Source organism: Apodemus sylvaticus, chromosome 19 (genome assembly GCF_947179515.1).
Source record: "Apodemus sylvaticus chromosome 19, mApoSyl1.1, whole genome shotgun sequence".
Taxonomy (NCBI): domain Eukaryota; kingdom Metazoa; phylum Chordata; class Mammalia; order Rodentia; family Muridae; genus Apodemus; species Apodemus sylvaticus.
The window spans coordinates 14,356,393-14,379,183 of NC_067490.1; positions in this window are offsets into that span (position 1 = coordinate 14,356,393).

The window sequence follows — 22,791 nt, forward strand, 5'->3', positions numbered from 1 at the left end:
ATATATGTGTGTGTGTGTATATTATATATGTGTGTATGCATATACATATATGCATTTACATGTATATATGTATATATATTATATATATGTGAGTGTATATATATTATATATATATATGTGTGTGTGTGTGCATGTGTGTATACACACACAGGAACCAAACAATGTAAAAGTGAGTATAAAACAATGCTGGAGTTACAATTTTAAGTGTATATATCAGCTGGGTGGTGGTGGTGCATGTCTTTAATCCTAGCACTTCGGAGTCAGAGGCAGGCAGATTTCTGAATTCGAGGTCAGCCTGGCCTACAGAGTGAGTTTCAGGATAGCCGGGGCTATAGAGAGAAACCATGTTTTGAAAAAAAAAAACCAAAAACAAAACAAAAAAAGAGTATACATCAAATTGTAGGAATCATTACAGATCTTAGTGAAGCCTGAGAAAATTATTTTGTTTTCAAACCCATAACTCAATATAGAACTCATGACCCATTGTAAGAAACAGGCTAAAATTCTAGAGGGACTCAAATATCACCACAGTCAGTAAACAGTGGGTTGGAAGCGTATGACTTATAGTGAAATGCCTTCTTAATATTATCACTCAAATCGTTAATATGTCCATTTTCTTCTTCTTTAAGAGATGCAGACACCAGAGTCATGAATAAATCAACATATTTTATTAATTATCTGAGAACAGAAAGTAAAAGGTTAATATTAAACATGATAAAATATAGCATATTTCTGATAGAATGAGAATATTTTCAAATCAAAGCCCAGAAACCAATCCCATTTGAATCTTAGGATCAAGGCTAAAATACATTTTTCCCATTACCACACCACTTATCACATGACAAGCTATATTAGATGACAAAATGTTCTAAGGTCCTGTGGTCTAGGAGACACTAAGTATTACAGTAATTATCTCACTAACTCAACTGAAAGACATTAGAGTGGAGGGAGAAGTGGAGGTTTGTTCGATGGAGGACTTGTGGAGGGGTAACTGGGAAGTGGGGTATCATTTGAGATGTAAACGAATGGAATGATTAATTTTAAAAAAAACATAACTTTCCACTAGTCTATGACCCACTTGTCTTTTTATTCTCCTAACAATGTTTTTCAGATGAAGTATTTTAATTAAATAGAATGCAATACTATAATCTATTATGTACCCTAAAACGATGATATGTCACCTGGGGTCATAACTCTCAGATTTGAGAAACCTAAAGTTCAAAGACTTTCCCTTGAATTGTTTCTGGATTCTGTGTTTTAGGATTTAAACATTGATCTGCAAACACCTTTAATTTTTTATAGCATGGCAAGACAGATCAAAGTTCCTTTGTACATGTAACTATTCAAGCATTAACTCAGCACTCGTTGTAAACACTGTCAATCATGTTGAAACTGCATTTAGAAATTTACTGTAACTAAACATACACCAGAGGTTACAAAGTGACTGTATGATCTGTTCTGTCTAATCTGTCTTGTTCCTGTGTTGTTCATTTTGAGTCTATTCACATGAATCCTTCATTATCCTCTTTCAAGTATAGTTTGGTTCTGTTTTTGGAACTGGCCCTCTGGTGTTCATCCTCAAGCTTTATATAGTTGAGGATAACCTTGAACTCCTTACTTTCCTTCTTCTATTTTCCTGAAGTACAACAGCACAGCTGGTTTATAGGGTACTGGAGATCTGAGTCAGAGCCTCCTGTATGCAAGGTAAATACTTTACCAATTGACCTACATCTCTATTCCTTTTTGGTGTATTATGGCTCAAATATTTTTTGTAAGAATTCATGCATTGGGAAATATGAAGCTGTGATTTAAATATCAACAGTATATGGAGATGGGACCTTATAGGGACAGTTAGAATGAGGAGGAGTGGTGATGATTGGTTGATTTAATGCTGCAATCCGTGACCTTATAAGAAGAGAGGATGTAGAATCTAGCTTAGCTTATAAAGTGCTTGCCTTCCAAGATAGAGGATATGAGTTCAACTGGAAAAAATCCACTATTACCAAGCCAGGTTTGGTGCCATATGATTGTTAACCCAGTGATGAATATCAGAGACATGTAGACCCTGAGACTTCTTTTGCCTTCCCTACTTGGTAAGGTACAAACCAAGTGAGAGAACTTGCCTCAAGAAAACATGTATTGTGTATGAGAAAAATACCTATGGTTATTCTTTGTTTTGTGTACACATGCACACATATTCACCTACACACATGTATAAAAGCAGAGACAGAGAATTAGGGTTCAAGCTGATAATATTGCTCTGCCATAGCAGGTGCTACCCTGTGCCATGTAGAACAGTCTTATGCTCCTCACCAGACACCAGTTGTTATCCCACCCATTGATAGTATGAGTTCAATACATTTCAGGCTTTTGTAGCAGCAGAATTGGTGCTAAGATATTAACACTAAGCATATGAGTTAATATATGTCATTCTTGAAATTGAATTCACTATTTCTAACCAAAAGATGGGGTGGATTATTATCTGAGTTGTGTTACATGTTTATATGTCATATATGAGGGAAACTCACATCTTCATAAGTTAATATGAAAAGAAAGGAGACTAGATTGTTAGATGAAGAAAAACATTCATAGGTTTTACTAACTAAAAGAGTTTACAGATGGAATCTTGTATAATCTGAAAACAATTTTCTTTGGGCTTGAAATAGTTTTCTGCATGTTCAATAGTTTCATATACAAACATTTGTTACTCAAGTTATATACAATGTATTAGTATCCAAAATACATATTAGAATGAATAACTCAAGATAAAACACAGTAGTAAAGTGTGTTTACTAGACTACCTAGTAAACTGCCCTAAAAGGAAATAGGATAAGTTGAAAGTTGTATGGAAAAAACAAAGTGTAATGACTTTCAAGCACAAAAGCCCAAGTCACACACAGAGAAAGGCAGGAAGTGTGAACTCCATACCAGCTCAGTTTTATCCACGCGCATCCAGAAGAATCAGTTGTGCATCAGGAAATCTGAGCAGAGCATAGTTCAACACAACACAGTGCAAAAGAGCCACCTTGTCCTCTAGAGAAGACCACCATCCCATTAGTGGAGAATTAGGGAAAACTACACAAAGTAAAGAAAAAAAAACCAAAAACCCAACCAACTATATTTAACTTAAAATTTAACAATCAAACCTGAGGATGATACCATTGAATATACATAATAAGGAGATGTGGATATGTAAATAATAATGTTGATGGGAGAATAAAAATAATCCCTGGCCCTGACAGCTCTACACAGAGAGGCTCAGATACCACAGCCTAGGAGATGATGGTAGAACAAGAAGGAAAGAGGATCCTCCACACATTTTGCTATAAAGAAAACTACTATATTATGATGCACTATCCTAAAGAAAAAGTATAATAAAACTTCAAAATTAAATTTGTAATACAACTGAAAACTGTGAGAAAGATATAGAATATATATAGAAACAATCTTCAGTTTAATATATTTCATTGAAGACCTGAGAGGAAATATAAATAAAGATTTAGTTCATATATTAAACAAAGCTTCTTTTATTGGCATACAGAGGAGAATCCAAGTCCAAGTTGGAAAAAAAAGGATATATTTTTACTTACAAATAAAATAAATTAAGGAAATAAATGAGCAGCCAAATAATGTGTTGGAAATATAAACAAAAATACATTCAGGATGTTATAGGTGCCTGGAGATGTAGAATTTACAACAAAGAATAAATAAAAACAAAGTAGGTAGCAATTATACAGCAGGAATAACACTGTTCAAAAAGTAAAACAATTACACCAGGTCAAAGGGAAACAAGTCAGGAATACAGTAATTGTGCTCATATTTATAGAGCCCTCTTACTGATAAATACACAAAGTACACACAACCCACAATACAATACGTAAGAAGTTTGTGACGATAGTTTATTATATACTTTTCTAAAATTTAGAGACATTGCACAAAAAAATTTACAGAAACAATCTATTTCAACAGAGAAAAAGATAAAAGTTTAAAAAAGTAAATCTACTCTTTTGAGAAAAAAAATCTGTATAGGCTTAAATTTTTTTTTTAATTTTACTTTTAATAAAGGTTTTTTAAAGATGTTTTAACCTGTCTTCCAGCCTACCATCTGCCAGATGTACTGGAAAAACTAGTTATTAGGATATGGGGAGGAGTGAAGTGGACCTGTTTAGAAATAGTTCTTTGGAACAAATCCAATCTATGTTGACAGGATATGTACCAGCAGTCCTGTTCAGTAGTGTCAGGATAGCAAGCATGAATCAGCAGTGGTAGGATGACCCAGCAGAAACAGCCAGGCCTCAGGCATATTGGCACTAGTCAGCAGGAGCAACCAGGACTAACAGGGATGCCTGGAGAAGTGCTTTCGCGCTCTCTCTCTCTCTCTCTCTCTCTCTCTCTCTTTCTCTCTGACATGCCTCTCTCAAGGGAATGAAGATCAACAAAGAGGAAGAGGAAAATGTGGGACCAACTAAGCATTGTAAAGCTAACTATATGCAAGCCTGGCATCATTGTCCGTAGGGTCATATTTATACTCCCTTCAAATATCACAAGTATCATGTAGTCTTGCCTTACCACATGAGTCTGTCTCAGCAAAACTTTACCTGAGTCTGCGTCAGCTGATATCACTGTCTATTAGCCTAAGTTTGCAGAAGCAGCAAGAAGACGCCAGAACACCACCAGAAGTTTTAGGTGAGTTTTTTTTATTTCCTATGAAGGTATGACAAACGATGACCATTATGGAGTGGCAGACATAACAATACCATCTAGCATCATCCACCATCTGTTGGGTCCATCTTAATATCATGTGTTCTTTTATGTGCTTGCTTTAGCAAAGCATCCTTTCGCCCATGAGTGCTTCAGCAAAACATTCCTTCATATGCCTGGTTTAGTAAAACATCCTCTCACCTGTGTCTACTTCAGGAAAATACTCTTTCATGTCTTGGCCCAAGCAAAACACAATCCAACACAATGGACTTCCCAAAGAAACCATAAGATTCCACTTTATATCTGTATTTTTTTGTATGAAAGGAAGAAATCACATGTATATACCCAAATGACCATGTGAACTAAGTATAATACTGAAAACCCGTCAGAGAACCATTCAAAAATTAAAAGGGGAAAGGGGTTAAGACTGATACAGCAGATCATTTTCCTAAGATGTTATAATTAAATGGAATCCAGTTGATAGAATTTATTTTGGTCTCTGCTATAGCTGGGCTTGGAAATGCCACTGTGTACTATATTGCCCAGGAGAATGCCATAATGTGCTAAGAAATCAGGTGTACCAAAACTTCACAAGCCTCAGTAGCAATGAAAATGAGATCTATTCAAGAGGCAGAAAATGAACTTCAGAGCCATATGCCCATATCCTAATCAGAAACAGGACTTTACGGATGCAGCCATATTAAGAATTTTGAGACAAAGATCGTGTCATGGTGACCTTCTGATGAATACTATCATCCTCCCCAATGATCCTCTAGGAGACAAGCCTCAGGGACTTCATCACATGCAGACCAGGAGGATTGTGAGTGTAACCAGAGAGATGAGGCAACAAGCCAAGAATTGGTGACAGTTTCCAAAGCCTGGAAACAGCAAAAGAAGATAAAATCCTAGAGCTTCTGGAGGAGAGGGGAGGTTCTGGGTCACTGTTACCAGTCACAGCCTCTGACCTGTGACTGATCTCCATGGTGTACCTCGCAGTTACGTGTTACAGTGCACCTAAGTCATGAGTGCTATCCTTAACTGTAGTAAAGGCATCAGGACAGATGGAAAAGAGCTAGAGGGTAGTAGTGATATAAAAACCTCAAACAATACATTAGAAACAACAATTACTCCCAGATTAAACTCAAAATTGACTCTAAAGATGCAGGTATGGCCAAATATTCTGAAATCCATTCATTTCTTATATTTTCAAGAAAATCCTGAAGCAGTCATGATGTTTCTTCCTTTAAGAAATAAAATTAATTGCTTTTTGTAGTTTCTAAGTTGTGAAATTAAATATTATATAAATGACCAGATATATAATTGAATGAATAAAACGCTACTGTAGCTAAACTGAAATAAGGTAAAGAAAAATCAAACTACCACCTCCCCTCTGCAGAATGGCTTCTGCACAGCATCCCCTTCTATCTGGAAGTGGAAGCAAGGGACTATAAGGAATGAAGAGGAAGAGATAAAATAATGGTTTTGGAAACTTGTGTGATAATTTAAAGAGAAATAATAGGAAACGTTTCATTTTAAAACTGAAAGAATGCATCAAAACTGTGAGTTAATAGGATAACGTCTTTAATAAAGTCCCAAACAAATGATATAGTAGAAAGAGTAATGTCGCCTAATAATGAAACCAAAAATGTTAACGGAACGAAAAACCTAAAATTCTGCCATCTTAGTTAGGGTTTTATTGCTCTGAAGAAACAGCATGATCAAGGCAATTCTTATAAAGGAAAATAAGGGATGGCTTACATCCTTGCACATCATTGCGGTAGGAAGCATGGCAGTGTACAGGCAGAAATGTTGATGGAGGAACCAAGAGTTCTACATCGTTACCTGCAGGCAGTAGAAGGGGATTGTCTTCTGCAGGCAGCCAGGAGGAAGCTCTGATTCTGCACTGGGTGTAGCTTGAGCTTATATATGAGACCTCAAAGCCCAAACTCACAGTGACACCCTTCCTTCAACAGGACCATACCTACTCCAACAAGGCCATACCTCCTAACAGTGTGACTCCATATGGGCCAAGAATTCAAACGCATGAATCATTGAGGATCATACCTATTCTAACCACCACATCAGCCTTCTAGAAAGTATCAAGAGAAGGAAGATAACTCAATTAATTCTACACATGATATACAGATCTAGAAGAAGTCAGCTGCTGCTTGAGTGGGAGTGGGGGTTGGGGATTTGGGGTTGTGAACCTATACATTTTAGCACTGCTCTTCTTGGAAATTTGAAAGATAAACCTGGAGCTAAAGACAGAGGTAGCCAAAGAAGAAAACAGATGTCATCTCTAAATGACTATCAGTTTAGTAGCATACATCAGAGAAAGAAAACTTTGCCTTGGAGACAGTTAAAAATGCAAAGCACTGGAACAGTCTATGTGTAGTAGAAATTAGAGTCTGCTACCCAAACATTAAAGGAAAAACCCAGAATCCAAGAGTGATGTAATAATAATGGAAGGGAAAGGATGCTCTGTCATGATCTGCTTTCTATAGGATAAATTTTAAACATGAGAAGTTCTCTCTTCCATCAGTGTGTTCCAATGCTGCAGACTTCTGAATAACAGACTAATTGAGAATGTCATTGAAAAGTGGAGAAAGAAAACATTCAGCTGACAGTGATATTTAAGCACAAATTCATCCTGTTACAGGAAGTTGAGAAAGAAGAAATTTGAAGGTGATTAGAATATGCGATACCTTACATTTGCATTATGGGAAGAGCGTATATCTTAGTGGAGATAGAAGACAGAGAGCAGTAAAAAATGGCTAGAAATTAAATATAAATGAGACTGTCAAAATAAGGGAGCGAACCTTAAATCGCAATCAAGTCAGCCAGGATGTCTTAGTTTGAAAAACACATAGAAATGGCAAATATAGAAACACCGATGTAGGTGGATTTTTCTCTTTTCTTCAATGTTTACTTAATGAGGCAGGGACGTGTTTAAGATGCTAAGTTGGTGGGTGAACACCTTCATTTCCTTGCACCTTGCTCTCTGCATCCCAAAAGAATCACCTAAATTACAATGAGTAAACTGATGAAGCAGACACACACACACATACACACACACACACACACACACACACAAAACAGCCTTTCTATTGCTAAGAAATGAACAGGAAACTAGTTCAAATTTGAATGTGTATGTATCTGTTAGGATACACAGGAAAGTCGCTTCACCTGCCTCAACCACAAATGCTTCAGATTTAAAACAGAGCAATTAATGATAATTATATCTTAAGTTCTACATTGTATGAGATAAGCATAAAAGAAAAATTATAATAAAACACTGGCTAAAATAACTCAAATGATATTTGTTAGCTTTTAAATAATAATGATAATAATAATTAATAATAATAAAATAATATTTTTTTTCAAATTCTGTAATTTCAATTTCAAATTGGGTAAGAAGCCTCAATACATATTTCTCTCTTCCCAACCTTATTCCTACCAGAAATAAACAAACATTAAGAAACTAAGAAATGCCAAAGACTCAGTGCAAGAAGCTCAGATGGACTTTGCAGTTTAGACCAAGGATCCTTCTCTGCATCTAATCAGCTCCGCAACCTTTCCTAGGACTTGGGGAAAGAAAGGTATTCTTAATAGCTGAGTAGTATTCCATTGTGTAAATATACCACATTTCCTGTATCCATTCCTCCGTTGAGGGGCATCTGGGTTCTTTCATCTTCTGGCTATTATAAATAGGGCTGCTATGAACATGGTGGAGCATGTGTCCTTATTACATGCTGGAGAATCCTCTGGATATATGCCCAGGAGTGCTATAACAGGGTCCTCTGGTAGTATTATGCCCAGTTTTCTGAGAAACTGCCAAATTGATTTCCAGAGTGGTTGTAGCAGCTTGCAATCCTACCAGCAGTGGAGGAGTGTTCCCCTTTCTCTACATCCTTGCCAGCAACTGCTATCTTCTGACTGGTGTGAGGGAAAATCTCAGGGTTGTTTTAAATTGCATTTCACTGATGACTAAGGATGTTGAACATTTCTTTAGGTGCTTCTCAGCCATTCGATATTCCTCAGCTGAAACAATGGATTCATGAAATTCTTAGGCAAATGGGTAGAACTAGAAAATATCATCCTAAGTGAAGTAACCTAATCACAAAAGAACACACATGGTATGCACTCACTGATAAGTGGATATTAGCTCAGAAGCTTAGAATACCCAAGACACAATTCACATATCAAATGACACCCAAGAAGAATGAAGAACAAATTATGGATACTCTGGTCCTTCTAAGCAGGGGGAAAAAAATACTCACAGAAGGAGATACAGACACAAAGTGTGGAACAGAGTCTGAAGGAAAGACCATACAGAGACTACCCCACCTAGTGATCCATCCCATATACAGAAAACCCAGGCACTATTATCGATGCCCACAAGTACTTGCTGTCACCTGGGAGGCTCTACTAGTGCATGACAAATACAGTCAGGCACACTCTCAGCTAGCCATTGAACTGAGCACAGGGTCCCCAATGGGGGTGCTAGAGAAAGGAACCAAGGAGCTGAAGGGGTTTGCAGAACCATAGGAGAAAAAACAATATGAGCCACCCAGTACTCCCAGAGCTCCCAGGGACAAAACCATCAACCAGATAGCACACATGGTGTTACCCATGGCTCCAGACACATAGGCAGCAGAGGATGGCCTTGCTGGACCTCAAAGAGAGGAGAGGCCCCTGGTCCTGGAAAGGCTCAATGCTGCAGTGTAGGGGAATACCAGGACAGGGAAGCAGGAGAGGGTTGATAGGGGAACACAGGGAGAGGGGATGGCTTATGAGATTTCAGGGGGCAACCAGGAAAGGGCAAATCATTTGAAATGTAAATAAAGAATATGTCTAATAAAATAATAAAAAATAAAAAATAAAAAAATTAAATAAAATAAAAGGAAAGGTATTCTTTAGGAAAAGACTTTAGCCTGAGCAGCATTAGATATAGCTGAAGTTGGTAATAGGGAACATACTAGTAAAATAGGTTTGTCTGAAATATTCATCATGGAAAAACCTTCAAAGGCACTCCAAGCTTCTCTCCAGAACTTGAATGTTCCAACCAGCTCTCACTAGGCATGGGAAGTCAGTAGCAAAGGTGCTCTGGGTCCAAGGCACAGCCATAAGTACTTAGTGCAGTTCTCAACTAACTTTGCCATTTCTTATTCTTAGAGCAGAAATAATGAAAACACCAGATATTTGGGAAGAAAGGTGCACATAAAAAAGTCAGAAAAGATTCATACCAATTCGAAGGGGGGAAAGGAAAGAGAAGTCAGCCTGTAGAAAATAAAAAGCTTTGCCAATTGCAAAATAGTGTGTAACACACACACACACACACACACACACACACAGGAGCAAACATTCTTACATAAAAAAATAAGAGTCATATTCTAAGATCAGAATAAGAAGTTACAACAACTCATTTTGGAAAATGAGGATTTAAAAAGAAAGTCAATGGACTTTAAAAAAATAGTGATAGAAAATCAATTGTAAGGGTTCCCTAGAAATGGAAAGAAAATCTCTCGAAATGCAAGCTACTTATAAAGGCAGGAAAGGAAGCTCATGTAGTGAAGAAGATTTAGCATGCAGTAACATCCTCTCTGGCGTGGAGAGGCAGGCATTCCCCAGGAGTGTGGCACTCCTCATGGGAGAGTGGGTGAGCTCCTCTGGTCCAATCTTCTATGAATGAGCCTGACCAGGTGCATGTTGCACACCTGATCACACTGCTTCTGGGGCTCCTCGGTGTGTTTGCATTGTGCAGAACTCACTCATGTAGCTGTCATTACCAGATGCAGAGAAAAATAAAAACGGACTCCCACACCTTTAGACAGAAACAGCAGGCCAGCTAGCCTCGCAGAGCAACCCAACCACAGAAGCAGAGAGAAAAAAAGAAAACAGGTCTTGTAAATAAAATACAATTAGAGAAAACAGAAGTCATAAAATCATAAAAAAATTCTAAGAATTATAAACTTTAGAAAACAAAAGAAGTATAAAACCATTAAGACTAACAAGAAGTATGTCCCTTACGACTACAGCATTGACATGATTAAACAACGCGTATCTATTACTATTTTTGGTATTCAGGCAAAAGTACAATAGTCAAAACCAGTAAGAATTAAAGTTAAAAGAAATAAGTATCTATTAGACAGGAATTAAAACACCAAAAGAAATGTCTTTCCTTAAGATTTCTTAATAATTTTTTTTTTTTTTTTTTGAGACAGGATTTCTCTGTGTAGCCGCATCTCTCCTGGAAACCTTTATAGACCAGGCTGGCCTCAAATTCGCAGATCTCTGCCTGCCTCTGCCTCCCATATGCTGATATTAAAATCATTTTCTACCACTACCAAGGCTTTTTTTTTAAAAAAAGAAATTAGTGTATTTTTATGTACATTAGTGTTCTGTCTGCACATATGTTTATGGGAGGGTGTCAGATGCCCAGGAACTGGAATTACAGACAGTTTTGAGTTTCCATGTGGCAACTGGAAATTGAAATTGCGTCCTGTAGAAGAACAGGCAGTACTCTTAACTGTTAATCCATCTTTTTGGCTCCCAGTTATAATTTTTTAAGCAATAAAATGAAACAAAACAACAAAAACAACAACAACAACAAAAATCCATTTCCTTAAGGTTGAGATAATGGTCGAATGGATGTGTTAAAAAACAAACAAACAAACAAACAAAAACTGTGGTAGATTAGAAGTCTATGTATCATAACCCAGGATCTTCACTGGAACAAAAGATTTACATTTGTTTTAAAGTATAGGTTAATATCTTCAAATATCCTGGGAAATTTTATATTACAAGACTAGATTATCCAGATATTTATTAAAAATATGAGTCTCGTGAAACAGTATTTGGCAAAACCAGAACGGGGAACTGGGAAGGGGTGGGAGGGAGGACAGGGGAAGAGAAGGGGGCTTACGGGACTTTCGGGGAGTGGGGGGGGGGCTAGAAAAGGGGAAATCATTTGAAATGTAAATAAATTATTTCAAATAAAAAAAAAACCAAGTTAAAAAAAAAATATGAGTCTCATAGAATTTCTAAAGCAAAGTAAAAAAAATAATTATCTCTTTGCTCTTTTGGTTGTGAAAAAGTTTAGAATTTTAAGGCTAAGAATGCCTTGTTAGCCACTGCAGACAAAGGCTAATTGGTGAAAGGCTGTGGTGGCAGAAACTCGTGCTTCCCAGTCAGTTAGTCTGAGGCACACCTGTCAAAATCATTGTTCACAGAATCATGAAGTGCAAGATATAAATATATTATCGAGTTGGAAAAATACATTTTCTTCCTTAAAACCATCTACACAGATTTGTTGGACACACAAGGAACTGAACTGTAATATGGAGGCAGCAGAGCCAGTAGTTGATGCTTTTCTTTTTTTTTTATTCGATATAATTTATTTACATTTCAAATGATTTCCCCTTTTCTAGCCCCCCCCACTCCCCGAAAGTCCCATAAGCACCCTTCTCTTCCCCTGTCCTCCCTCCCACCCCTTCCCAGTTCCCCGTTCTGGTTTTGCCAAATACTGTTTCACTGAGTCTTTCCAGAACCAGGGACCACTCCTGCTTTCTTCTTGTATCTCATTTGATGTGTGGATTATGTTTTGGGTATTCCAGTTTTCTAGGTTAATAACCACTTATTAGTGAGTGCATACAATGATTCACCTTTTGAGTCTGGGTTACCTCACTTAGTATGATGTTCTCTAGCTCCATCCATTTGCCTAAGAATTTCATGAATTCATTGTTTCTAATGGCTGAATAGTACTCCATTGTGTAGATATACCACATTTTTTGTATCCACTCTTCTGTTGAGGGATACCTGGGTTCTTTCCAGCATCTGGCAATTATAAATAGGGCGAATTGATCCATCCTTGTCTCCTTGTACTAAGCTCAAATCCAAATGGATCAAGGACCTCCACATAAAGCCAGACACTCTGAAGCTAATAGAAAAGAAACTGGGGAAGACCCTTGAGGACATCGGTACAGGGAGAAAGTTTCTGAACAGAACACCAATAGCGTATGCTCTAAGAGCAAGAATTGACAAATGGGACCTCATAAGGTTACAGAGTTTCTGTAAGGCAAAGGACACCATCAAGAGGACAGATCAGCAACCAACAAATTGGGAAAAGATCTTCACCAATCCTACATCAGATAGAGGGCTAATATCCAATATATATAAAGAACTCAAGAAGTTAGACTCCAGAAAACCGAACAACCCTATTAAAAAATGGGGTACAGAGTTAAACAAAGAATTCTCACCTGAAGAACTTCGGATGGCGGAGAAGCATCTTAAAAAATGCTCAACTTCATTAGTCATTAGGGAAATGCAAATCAAAACAACCCTAAGATTTCATCTTACACCAGTCAGAATGGCTAAGATTAAAAATTCAGGAGACAGCAGGTGTTGGAGAGGGTGCGGAGAAAGAGGTACACTCCTCCACTGCTGGTGGGGTTGCAAATTGGTACAACCACTCTGGAAAGCAGTCTGGCGGTTCCTCCGAAAACTGGGCACCTCATTTCCAGAAGATCCTGCTATACCACTCCTGGGCATATACCCAGAGGATTCCCCACCATTTAATAAGGATACATGCTCTACTATGTTCATAGCAGCCCTAGTTGATGCTTTTCAAGCTGCCTTTCTCAGCGAATCAGAAAGTCATCATGGACGAGTAGGTGATTCAAAGCTCTAAGCAAATCAGTTGAAATGAGAAATTCATTCACATTAGACTTTCATGTTCCTAAACAGGCAACCACACATGCTTTGTCTTATCATTTCTAAATAGCAAAATCAGAATCCCCCCCAAGCCAATGCATACCACCAGTATTGATAACACATGTAGAATCATGCATGTACCATGCTGATAGATCCCAGGAAATCATATTGATTGAGAAATGCCTTGAAATTGAAGCCAGTTAATTAGAAATACTTTCAAGCATGACAGGGCCATCAAAAGTATCATCAATCCTCCCATTTCTGCTGATAAAACCCATCTTAAGTTGAGTGTTCAGCATGCTCATTCTGTCAGATTTCCTAATTACAAGGTATTATCGCATTTTTACCATAGAGGCTTGAGATTCTCTTTTCAACTTTTGAAATTTTAGATATGTTGGAAACAAGTCCTCATCTTCCAGTCCTCTAGAAATAAGGGTAGTACAGAACTTATTATGATAAACCAGGGAGGAGAGGTAGACACTAGAAACAAAATCCACATATTGTTCTGTGAAATAAGTAATCACCATATGTGTTGTAGTTATTAGAACAAGGTCTGTCTACACTGAGATGTGAAAACAGAGTGATTATAAAGATTTATGAAGAATATAAGAATGCAACTTGTAAACAAATAGAAACTGAATTTGAATAAGAACTTAGACATAGGATGATAGACAGCATTGATAAAAATGTTCTTTGTATCACAGAATAATAAACTGAGAGGGACATCCACATTAATTTTAAGAATCATAGAAACTTATGGGCATTGGCATGGAGTATGTTAATTGTGTGCTTAATTGCAATATTTATATAGGACTTTTTTTTTATTCGATATATTTTTTATTTACACTTCAAATGATTTCCCCTTTTCTATCCCCCCACTCCCCGAAAGTCCCGCAAGCCCACTTCAATACCCCTGTCCTCCCACCCACCCCTTCCCACTTCCCCGTTCTGGTTTTGCCGAATACTGCTTCACTGAGTCTTTCCAGAACAGGGGGCCACTCTTCCTTTCTTCTTGTACCTCATTTGATGTGTGGATTATGTTTTGAGTATTCCAGTTTTCTAGGTTAATATCCACTTATTAGTGAGTGCATACCATGATTCACCTTTTGAGTCTGGGTTACCTCACTTAGTATGATGTTCTCTAGCTCCATCCATTTGCCTAAGAATTTCATGAATTCATTGTTTCTAATGGCTGAATAGTACTCCATTGTGTAGATATACCACATTTTTTGCATCCACTCTTCTGTTGAGGGATACCTGGGTTCTTTCCAGCATCTGGCAATTATAAATAGGGCTGCTATGAACATAGTAGAGCATGTATCCTTATTACATGGTGGGGAATCCTCTGGGTATATGCCCAGGAGTGGTATAGCAGGATCTTCTGGAAGTGAGGTGCCCAGTTTTCGGAGGAACCGCCAGACTGATTTCCAGAGTGGTTGTACCAATTTGCAACCCCACCAGCAGTGGAGGAGTGTTCCTCTTTCTCCACACCCTCTCCAACACCTGCTGTCTCCTCAATTTTTAATCTTAGCCATTCTGACTGGTGTAAGGTGAAATCTCAGGGTCTTTGGGCTTTAAGAAACCGTGATACACAAGAAACATGGTTCTCAGATTTTTCGTATCTCCCAATGTGCACTGAGTAGCAGTTACTTGTCTTAAGAAGTTGTTTGTATAGACTGTCTCTATCCTGAAATTCCAATATATTAACAAGGACTGGGCAGCATTAAAGACAAGCTCACCTGCTTACCTGTGGACTTTCTAAAAATCTTGGTGGAGATATAAACAGAGAAGTCATACCAGGCCACTCAGCTGCAGATACAGACAATGAAGCTCTAGAATATGAAGCCAAGAGCACAGGCCAGAACTCTGGAGCATCCTCCAGGATCCAGATGGGAAGAAAGCCATCTTCCCACAGGATTGGAACTGGGGGAAAGCTGGGGATGAGTGGATAGCTCAGTTCTGTGCACGTGGCCAGTGGAACAATTTCCCAGGCTCCTTTACACATAGAAAAAAAAAAACAAAAAAACAAACAAAAAAACAAACAAACAAAAAAAAAACGCTGCCAGATTCCTGAATAGTCTGAAGAGAAACACTGTCAGTTTGAGCAACAGATGACATAGTCTCCAGAGGTACTTTTAGATAAAATATGGAGAAAACTTAGAAACTGCCTGGGGCACCTGCTGAGGACAGCGGTCCTGCCTTCTATAGGAGGACCTCATATAAGAATGCAGTACAGCCATGTCCACCAAGCCTTTCCCTATAGTATTAGGATTGGAAACTTCTGAAACTGAGGGTAGATAAGCAATCATACCAAGTGTTTGGCAATCACTCTCTCCAAACCAGTCAAATGCTCAGATTCACTGAAAAGTTTAGAGATTCATTTTGGGTATACTTCTCTAAGTATACCCAAGCCTTATCTGACTGGTTAAATGGCTATGATATCTTTCAAAAGGCTTTTCAAACTCAGGCATTTTCCTGGTTATATAATAAGGTGTATATCTAACGGAAGACTTGGTTTCATCTTCTGTCAGTTCACAATGACAGGGCAGTTGGCTTCATCTGTCTTTATTACCCTGGCATCTGCTTGTTCTTGGTGGTTTCTCAGGTATCAATAAGAATCAGTAAAGCCTAAGATTTAAAGACATAGAAGAATCATTATATATATATATATATATATATATATATATATATATATATATATATATATGCATATATACATATATGTAATCATAGATAGATAAATAGATAGATAGATAGATAGATAGATAGATAGATAGATAGATAGATAATGTGCTAGGGTGGAGTGGTGTGTGTGTTAGTCATACATTTTATCATTAGGATAAACCATTCAAAGAAACAGGTTAAAAGAGAAAAGAATTACATTGGCTTGTGCACTTAGAGGTTTGCATCTGTGGCTAGCTGCCTCTAGAACATATAGAACTGTAGCTTGGGAACATGATGGCAAATGGACAAAGGAGAAAATTCCTTATCTCCCTGAAGCACAAGAATAGGGAAGAAACAGAACAAGAGGACACAGGTGCCATATACTATTATAAGGTAGATTGATATTTGTCTCTATCATCCAGTGAGATACTACCTTTGACAAAAATCACTCGGTGTGAAGAAATCAATGCATTAGCCCCCTGAGAGATTTAGTAGCTTCATCTTGCAGTCCCTTGTTCATATTGTCACCAGTGGGATGGCACGTTGGTCACATCTTTGGAATTATCCCCATTTTCATTAAAATTCAGGCTATCCAAAAACACTCTATGTCCTTTCTATTGTTCCTCAAGGCCCTGGACACCGCCTTTGCCTCTGAGGGAATATTGTAATGGTTCACATCATAATCCAAGAGACACAACATTTTCTTATTCACTCATAGGAGTTAAATGTAGTACAAACAACATCTAAGATTAAATACAGTGTATATGCAGTGCAAAATAACTGTGGAAAAGAAAATTAATATCTAGCTCTAATTGGGTTAACATATCTCTAATGTGTAAACATCCAAAGAAAACATACATATATCTATTGTTTGCCCATATATCTGTTCAGCTATCCATTGATCTATCTGGAATAGCGTGGTTTTTCTGCTGCTGTGATAAATGCTATGACCAAAAGTGACTTAGAGTGGAGAGAGTTTATTCAAATTTATATATTGCACTCCATTCAGTTTATTCAAATTTATATATTGCACGCCAAGGCCTAACACACTGGCTGAAAGCTGAACCCAGGTAGAGGAGTGCTTTCTTTTGGGTCATCTCTTTAGCTGCTGTTCAACTAGCTATTTTACATATGTCAGGAATGCCTGCTGGGGATAGTACTTAATACAGTGGGCTTGGCCTTCCTATATCAAGTAGCAATGAAACAATGCTCCCCCACCCTAAGACCAATCTGATAGAAGCAATACTCCAACTGAGATTTCCTGAGACAATAACAAACTGTGTCAAGTTAATGGCTAAAGCCAATTAGGGCATTAACATCTGTATTCTATCATCCATCAACTATCTATCATCTATTATCTGTCACCTATCCATCCATCTATCATCTATATAACTACCTATCATCTATTTGTCTGTCTTTCTGTCTGTCAGTCATCTACCTATCCATCATCTGTCATCTGTCTGTCTATCTATAATCTACTAATCTCTGCCTGTCTGTCATCTATCTATCTATCTATCCATCCATCATCTATGTCTATCTGTCATCTATCCATCCATCATCTGTCTGCCTTTCATCTATCGATATCTGTCTGTCTACCTATCTGCCATCTATATATCCATCTATCATGTCTGTCTGTGATCTATCTTTCTATCTATCTATCTATGTCTTCATCATCTAGTTAACAGTCATCTGTTTTCCATTTTCATCTTTCTATATCTTCTCCTATCTATCAGATTATCTGGATACACTATTATACAACTGGTGTCATTGTTTCTGATAAGAGAAACACATCACAACACATTCACATACATCTCCGATTGGAGTTGCATCTGTAAGCTTATGTGGCTTCTGAAATGTATGGCAATAAAAATATTAACGCTATGATGTAGTTTCTCCACATCTTGAAATGCACAGCATATTGCCAGGAGGTGTTTCTGCTTCCCATACTTGTTTCTCCCACACTAGACTGAACAACACTCTAATGGAGACAAATACCTTCAAGGAGGTGGGTCCTTGACAGAGGGAAAGTTTCAAAGCACACATTAAAAACTGAGTATTGACCATCACTGTGTTAAGTTGTCTCTGAGGTAAACCTCATTAGCCACATGTTTGTCCTGTATGTCATCTTGGCCTGTGGCCAGAACTAACCTAGAAAATCGTCAGCAGTAACTGGACCCCAGGGACCTGATGCAGGCCAAGGCTGGAGTGCCTCTGAGGACTGTGCTTCACCTCCAGCCCTGCTTCTCCCCTATTAGCCTAGATTTCAATGTCCTTTCCTAGCCTGACACAAAGTCTATGAGTGAAACAGAAGATGCATCACTTTAAAGATCAGAACATTACAAAATACACTTTACTCACAAATACATTTTGTATTTGCAGCACGCATCCCCAAACTTATAACATTACAACATGCAGATATTAGGGTTTCTTATATAACTTGAGTTTTAAATGAATAAAGACCTTTTTTTTTTAATAGTCAAAACTTCCCTTTGGAAAAATTTTTATAGGATTTTTATAGTTACAAAGATGCAATGTCGGTGAGTTATAACTGACTTCACTGTTGGAATACCACAGAAGTGAGAAGCCTTAGAGATATAGGTTATCAGACCATGGACCACATGAAAAACATAAGCATGCTTTCAGGAAACATCTGTGTATTAAGTGCCTAGCATCCTGTAACTAGAGGGATGTGGAGCTATCTCAGTGGGTAACAGCTACTGCTCTGCAAGCACAGAGCCTGAGTCTGAATCTGGGGAGTGCTGTGTCTGTATCCCCAGCATCGAGGGGCAGAGACAGGAAGACTCCAAAAGCCAGCCAGCTTCTGAATCTGAAAGCTGTCAATCACGTGATTGAGATTAATGAGGAGAAAGCAAATTGAAGAAGACACTGCATGTTTGGCTTTGACCTCTACATGTATATACATATGTACATGCTTAACATAGTTGTACTCTTGTACATGCAACACATGCATTAATCATCATCATTATAGCAATAACAACAACAATAACTTAACTAGGAGAGGCTTTGAAGATGGAATTACCTAGAAATTTAATATAGGGCAATTGATCAATGCATAAGCACTCTATCAAATATAAACCACCCACTCTCCCTGTGTAGAGTTCTTAGTTTTTATTCAAAGCTTTACAGAATCGCACACAATTAAATGCCTCAGCCTACATCTGCTTGAGCATCCAAATGGAAGAATCTATTTCCTAGGTATGTTCGAGAGTTTAGCAAGCTGCTAAATTGTTCCCGATACAGAATTTAGCACTCAGGGCACCTATGGTCAGCTCTTTCAGACCTCACTGTATAACATGAGCACAGGTAAAACACAGACCTATCACTCAGTAGATGGGAAAATCAGATGCCTGCTCACGGTCACAATATTTCCCGATTTGAAACACAGACAATATTGTTTCTTTGCTGCCAGGAGCTGACAGGGGAACTAAACATGGATAAAGCCCTTTCTCCAAAAGGGAAAGTTTAAAGGGACCAAGGAGAAGGTTTCCGTCTATGAAACAGTGTGAGCAGAGACATCTGTTTATTTAACGCAATCATCCTTTATATGTTATCTTAGTCATTTCTTTTATCTCAGTTGCTGCTTCTCTTTTGTTTCCCCCATAGATTTATTTACAGATTGCCTCTGGTCTGTAGTATGAATGAAGTAAGAGGGTTGTCTATTCCCAGTATGGATGGAACTTCTCTTAACAGGAATACTACGTACTGACCCAAAACAAGTGGTCCTTCCCTCAGTGGCATGCATGCAAACACACTTCGAACTCTCCTGGGCCAGCACCAGGTGCTCACTTTCATCCATTGGGAAGTGTCTCTGTGGCTTGCTTCTGCAGTCAAACATGACCCTCTATGTTGGCACAGTGATGTCATAATGAGGACATATCTCTGAACATCTTTCACAGAATATGCCAAACTAGAGTGCTTGTGGCTTTTATCTCTCGATAACAGAACTGATCCGTTCATCACAGCAAGAAAGCTCTACTTACACTAAGGTAGACATGCCCTTGTTTATACTTCACCCTTGACTTTTAGGTGTGCATTCTACTTCTCATGAGACCATACAAAAGAAAGTTCTGTCTCCAGCTATCCAAGTACATAAAGCACTTAAAATGAAAATTTTGTCTTAAGCAGAATAAGAGAAAATGTAGGGAATATGGCTCATTCAAAATAAATGTGTATTGTATCAACACTGAAACATTCATTCACAGTTATGTTTACATTTAAAGAAAATTCTCCAAATGCAGGCAAACAGCATTGTAGCTAAGCACAGTGACACAGAATTTTTTCTTCCAAATATTTAAAGACTATTGAATCATTTACCACAAACAAAATAAATGTGATAAACATGGTTTCACCCAGTTCACACAGTTTTATATCACCACACTGTCATAAAACAGCGCAATAGGAGAAATTAACTGTAATAATAATGATAATGATAATAATAATAATAATAATTAATAATATGACAAATGAAATGGTTAGTGCTGGGATGCTTCTTGGGTCTTCTAAAGTATTGACTTTCCAGGACTTTTAGCAGTGATAATCTACACATCTAAAATATGCACATATGATGGGTAAATATAAGAGAATTTGTAAGTAAACAATAAGAAGCAGTATACAAAATATTTAGGACTGTTCTTTCTGTTAAATTAAAATGCCAATGGGATCAGTACATGAATGCCTAGAGATTTATACTTTTATTCACATAAGCATTTTGAAAAATGTGTATGTATATGTTTATATGTGTGTATGAATGTATGCATGTATGTATAAGTATGTATGTGTACATGTATGTACATATGTATGTGTGTGCACTTATGTATATGTGTATGTATATATATGTATGTATTATGTGTATGTATGTATATGTGTATTGTGTATGAGTATGTATGTATGTATGTATGTCTATGTATGTATGTGTGTGTATGTGTATGTATGTGTGTATGCATGTTTTTCGATTGTATGGCTGTGTGCAGTTGTGAATACTGATCCCCAAAAGGAGTTACAGGAGGTTTAGCACACTGACACATGTGCTGGAAATGGAGCCCCGTACTTTGCAAGAAGAATGATTCCTCTGAACCCCTGTACTGCCTCCAGTCACAAGATCATTTTGCCAGACACAAATAAAACAAAAGAAGTAATTAAAGTTCTTATCTGCGGAAATCAAAGTGGCATAGGTTAAGACTGGATGCAAGCTTTATGACTCTTTAGATTGTAAATGTCATTGAGTTTTTCGATTCTATTTCATATTTCAATAGGCAAGAAAAATTCAATATTGTAATCGTTTCTTTTTTTCATGAAGTTTATTCTAAAATTGAATAAATAATGCATCTTTAATGGTTTTCCTACCTCTTGTTTATCCTTTTTTATATAAGCATCAATTGGAGAGAGCATGATGTGGTTTGGAGAGAAATGCCCTCCTGGGTAGAGAGTCCCACCCCATATTGGCAGATATGTCTTCAGATACTCCGGATGATACCTGGAGCTGCAGATGGTACAAATATTCCCTGCTATGTTTTCTCCTTGATATAAATAAGATAAACTTTGCGAGTTTGATGATAAGTAGTCATAAAATAACAATAAGTACACACTAATAGAAGTAAAAAAGTTAATGAATTATTTTCAGAATTGCAAAGTCTTTCCTTGGTTGGAAAAGGCATAGATAATAAGAGACTGAAGAATTTTAAAGCTGTAACATCAATCATATTTCAAATATTTCCAAAACACATTTGGGAAGGAAATAAAATAACTTGAGGTTTTCATTGAACAAGTATTGAATTGTGAGCATTAAGGAATGTTGGTATGTGTCCCGAGAGCTAACTGCAGAATCTTCCTTCAATTTTGACCAGTTTGTGCTACTCATTTTGGAATCCAGAAGAAATGCTGAAATCAGTAAGGATTATATGGTCAAGTCTTGTTCTGTCAGAATTTTATCTTTTTAGAGACTTGAGTGGTAACTGGCAATTAGAGTATAAAGTTTTATCATTCTTGCTGCGAAGAATACCAGAAAGAGTGTTAATCCTCTTCGATGAAATTACGAATTAGTCATGCCCATGGGCTGAACTGGTAAGGGCAGACGTGTGAGTTTGCAAGCACACACACACAGAGAGAGAGAGAGAGAGAGAGAGAGAGAGAGAGAGACTGACTTATCCTTTTAAATCTACCATTAGAGACAAATTTTACATTATGTAATCACATACTGTAATAAGGAAAGGCCTGAAGATAAACATACTATTACTTTCTATTTCAGAAAAATTGGGAGGGAAAGGGTAGAAACAGGGAAAAAGACAGATACTTATAAATTTTGATTTTATATGAATGGTATGAGTTGTTTACATCCATTAATGTATACCCCATGTGTACCAGGAACTCTTAGGGCCCAGAAGAGGGTGCTGGATCCCATAGAACCGGAGTTACAGATGGTTGGAAACCCTTATGTGGGTGCTGAAAACCAAGCTCATAGCTTCTGCAAGAGCAGATGCTGCTCTTAACTACTGAACTGTCTCCCCAGCCAGAGAGGTACCCACTTTAACACAGAAAAGGCAAACATCAAGATTTCAGAGAAAATTTGAAGATGTTTACTCAGAGTAACCTAAAAATGTTAATGGACTGCTAAGCAATAATCCATTCTTGCTAGCAGTCAAAATAAGGTAAACTCAACGCTGTTTAAATATGTATTTGCTACATCGACATGCAATT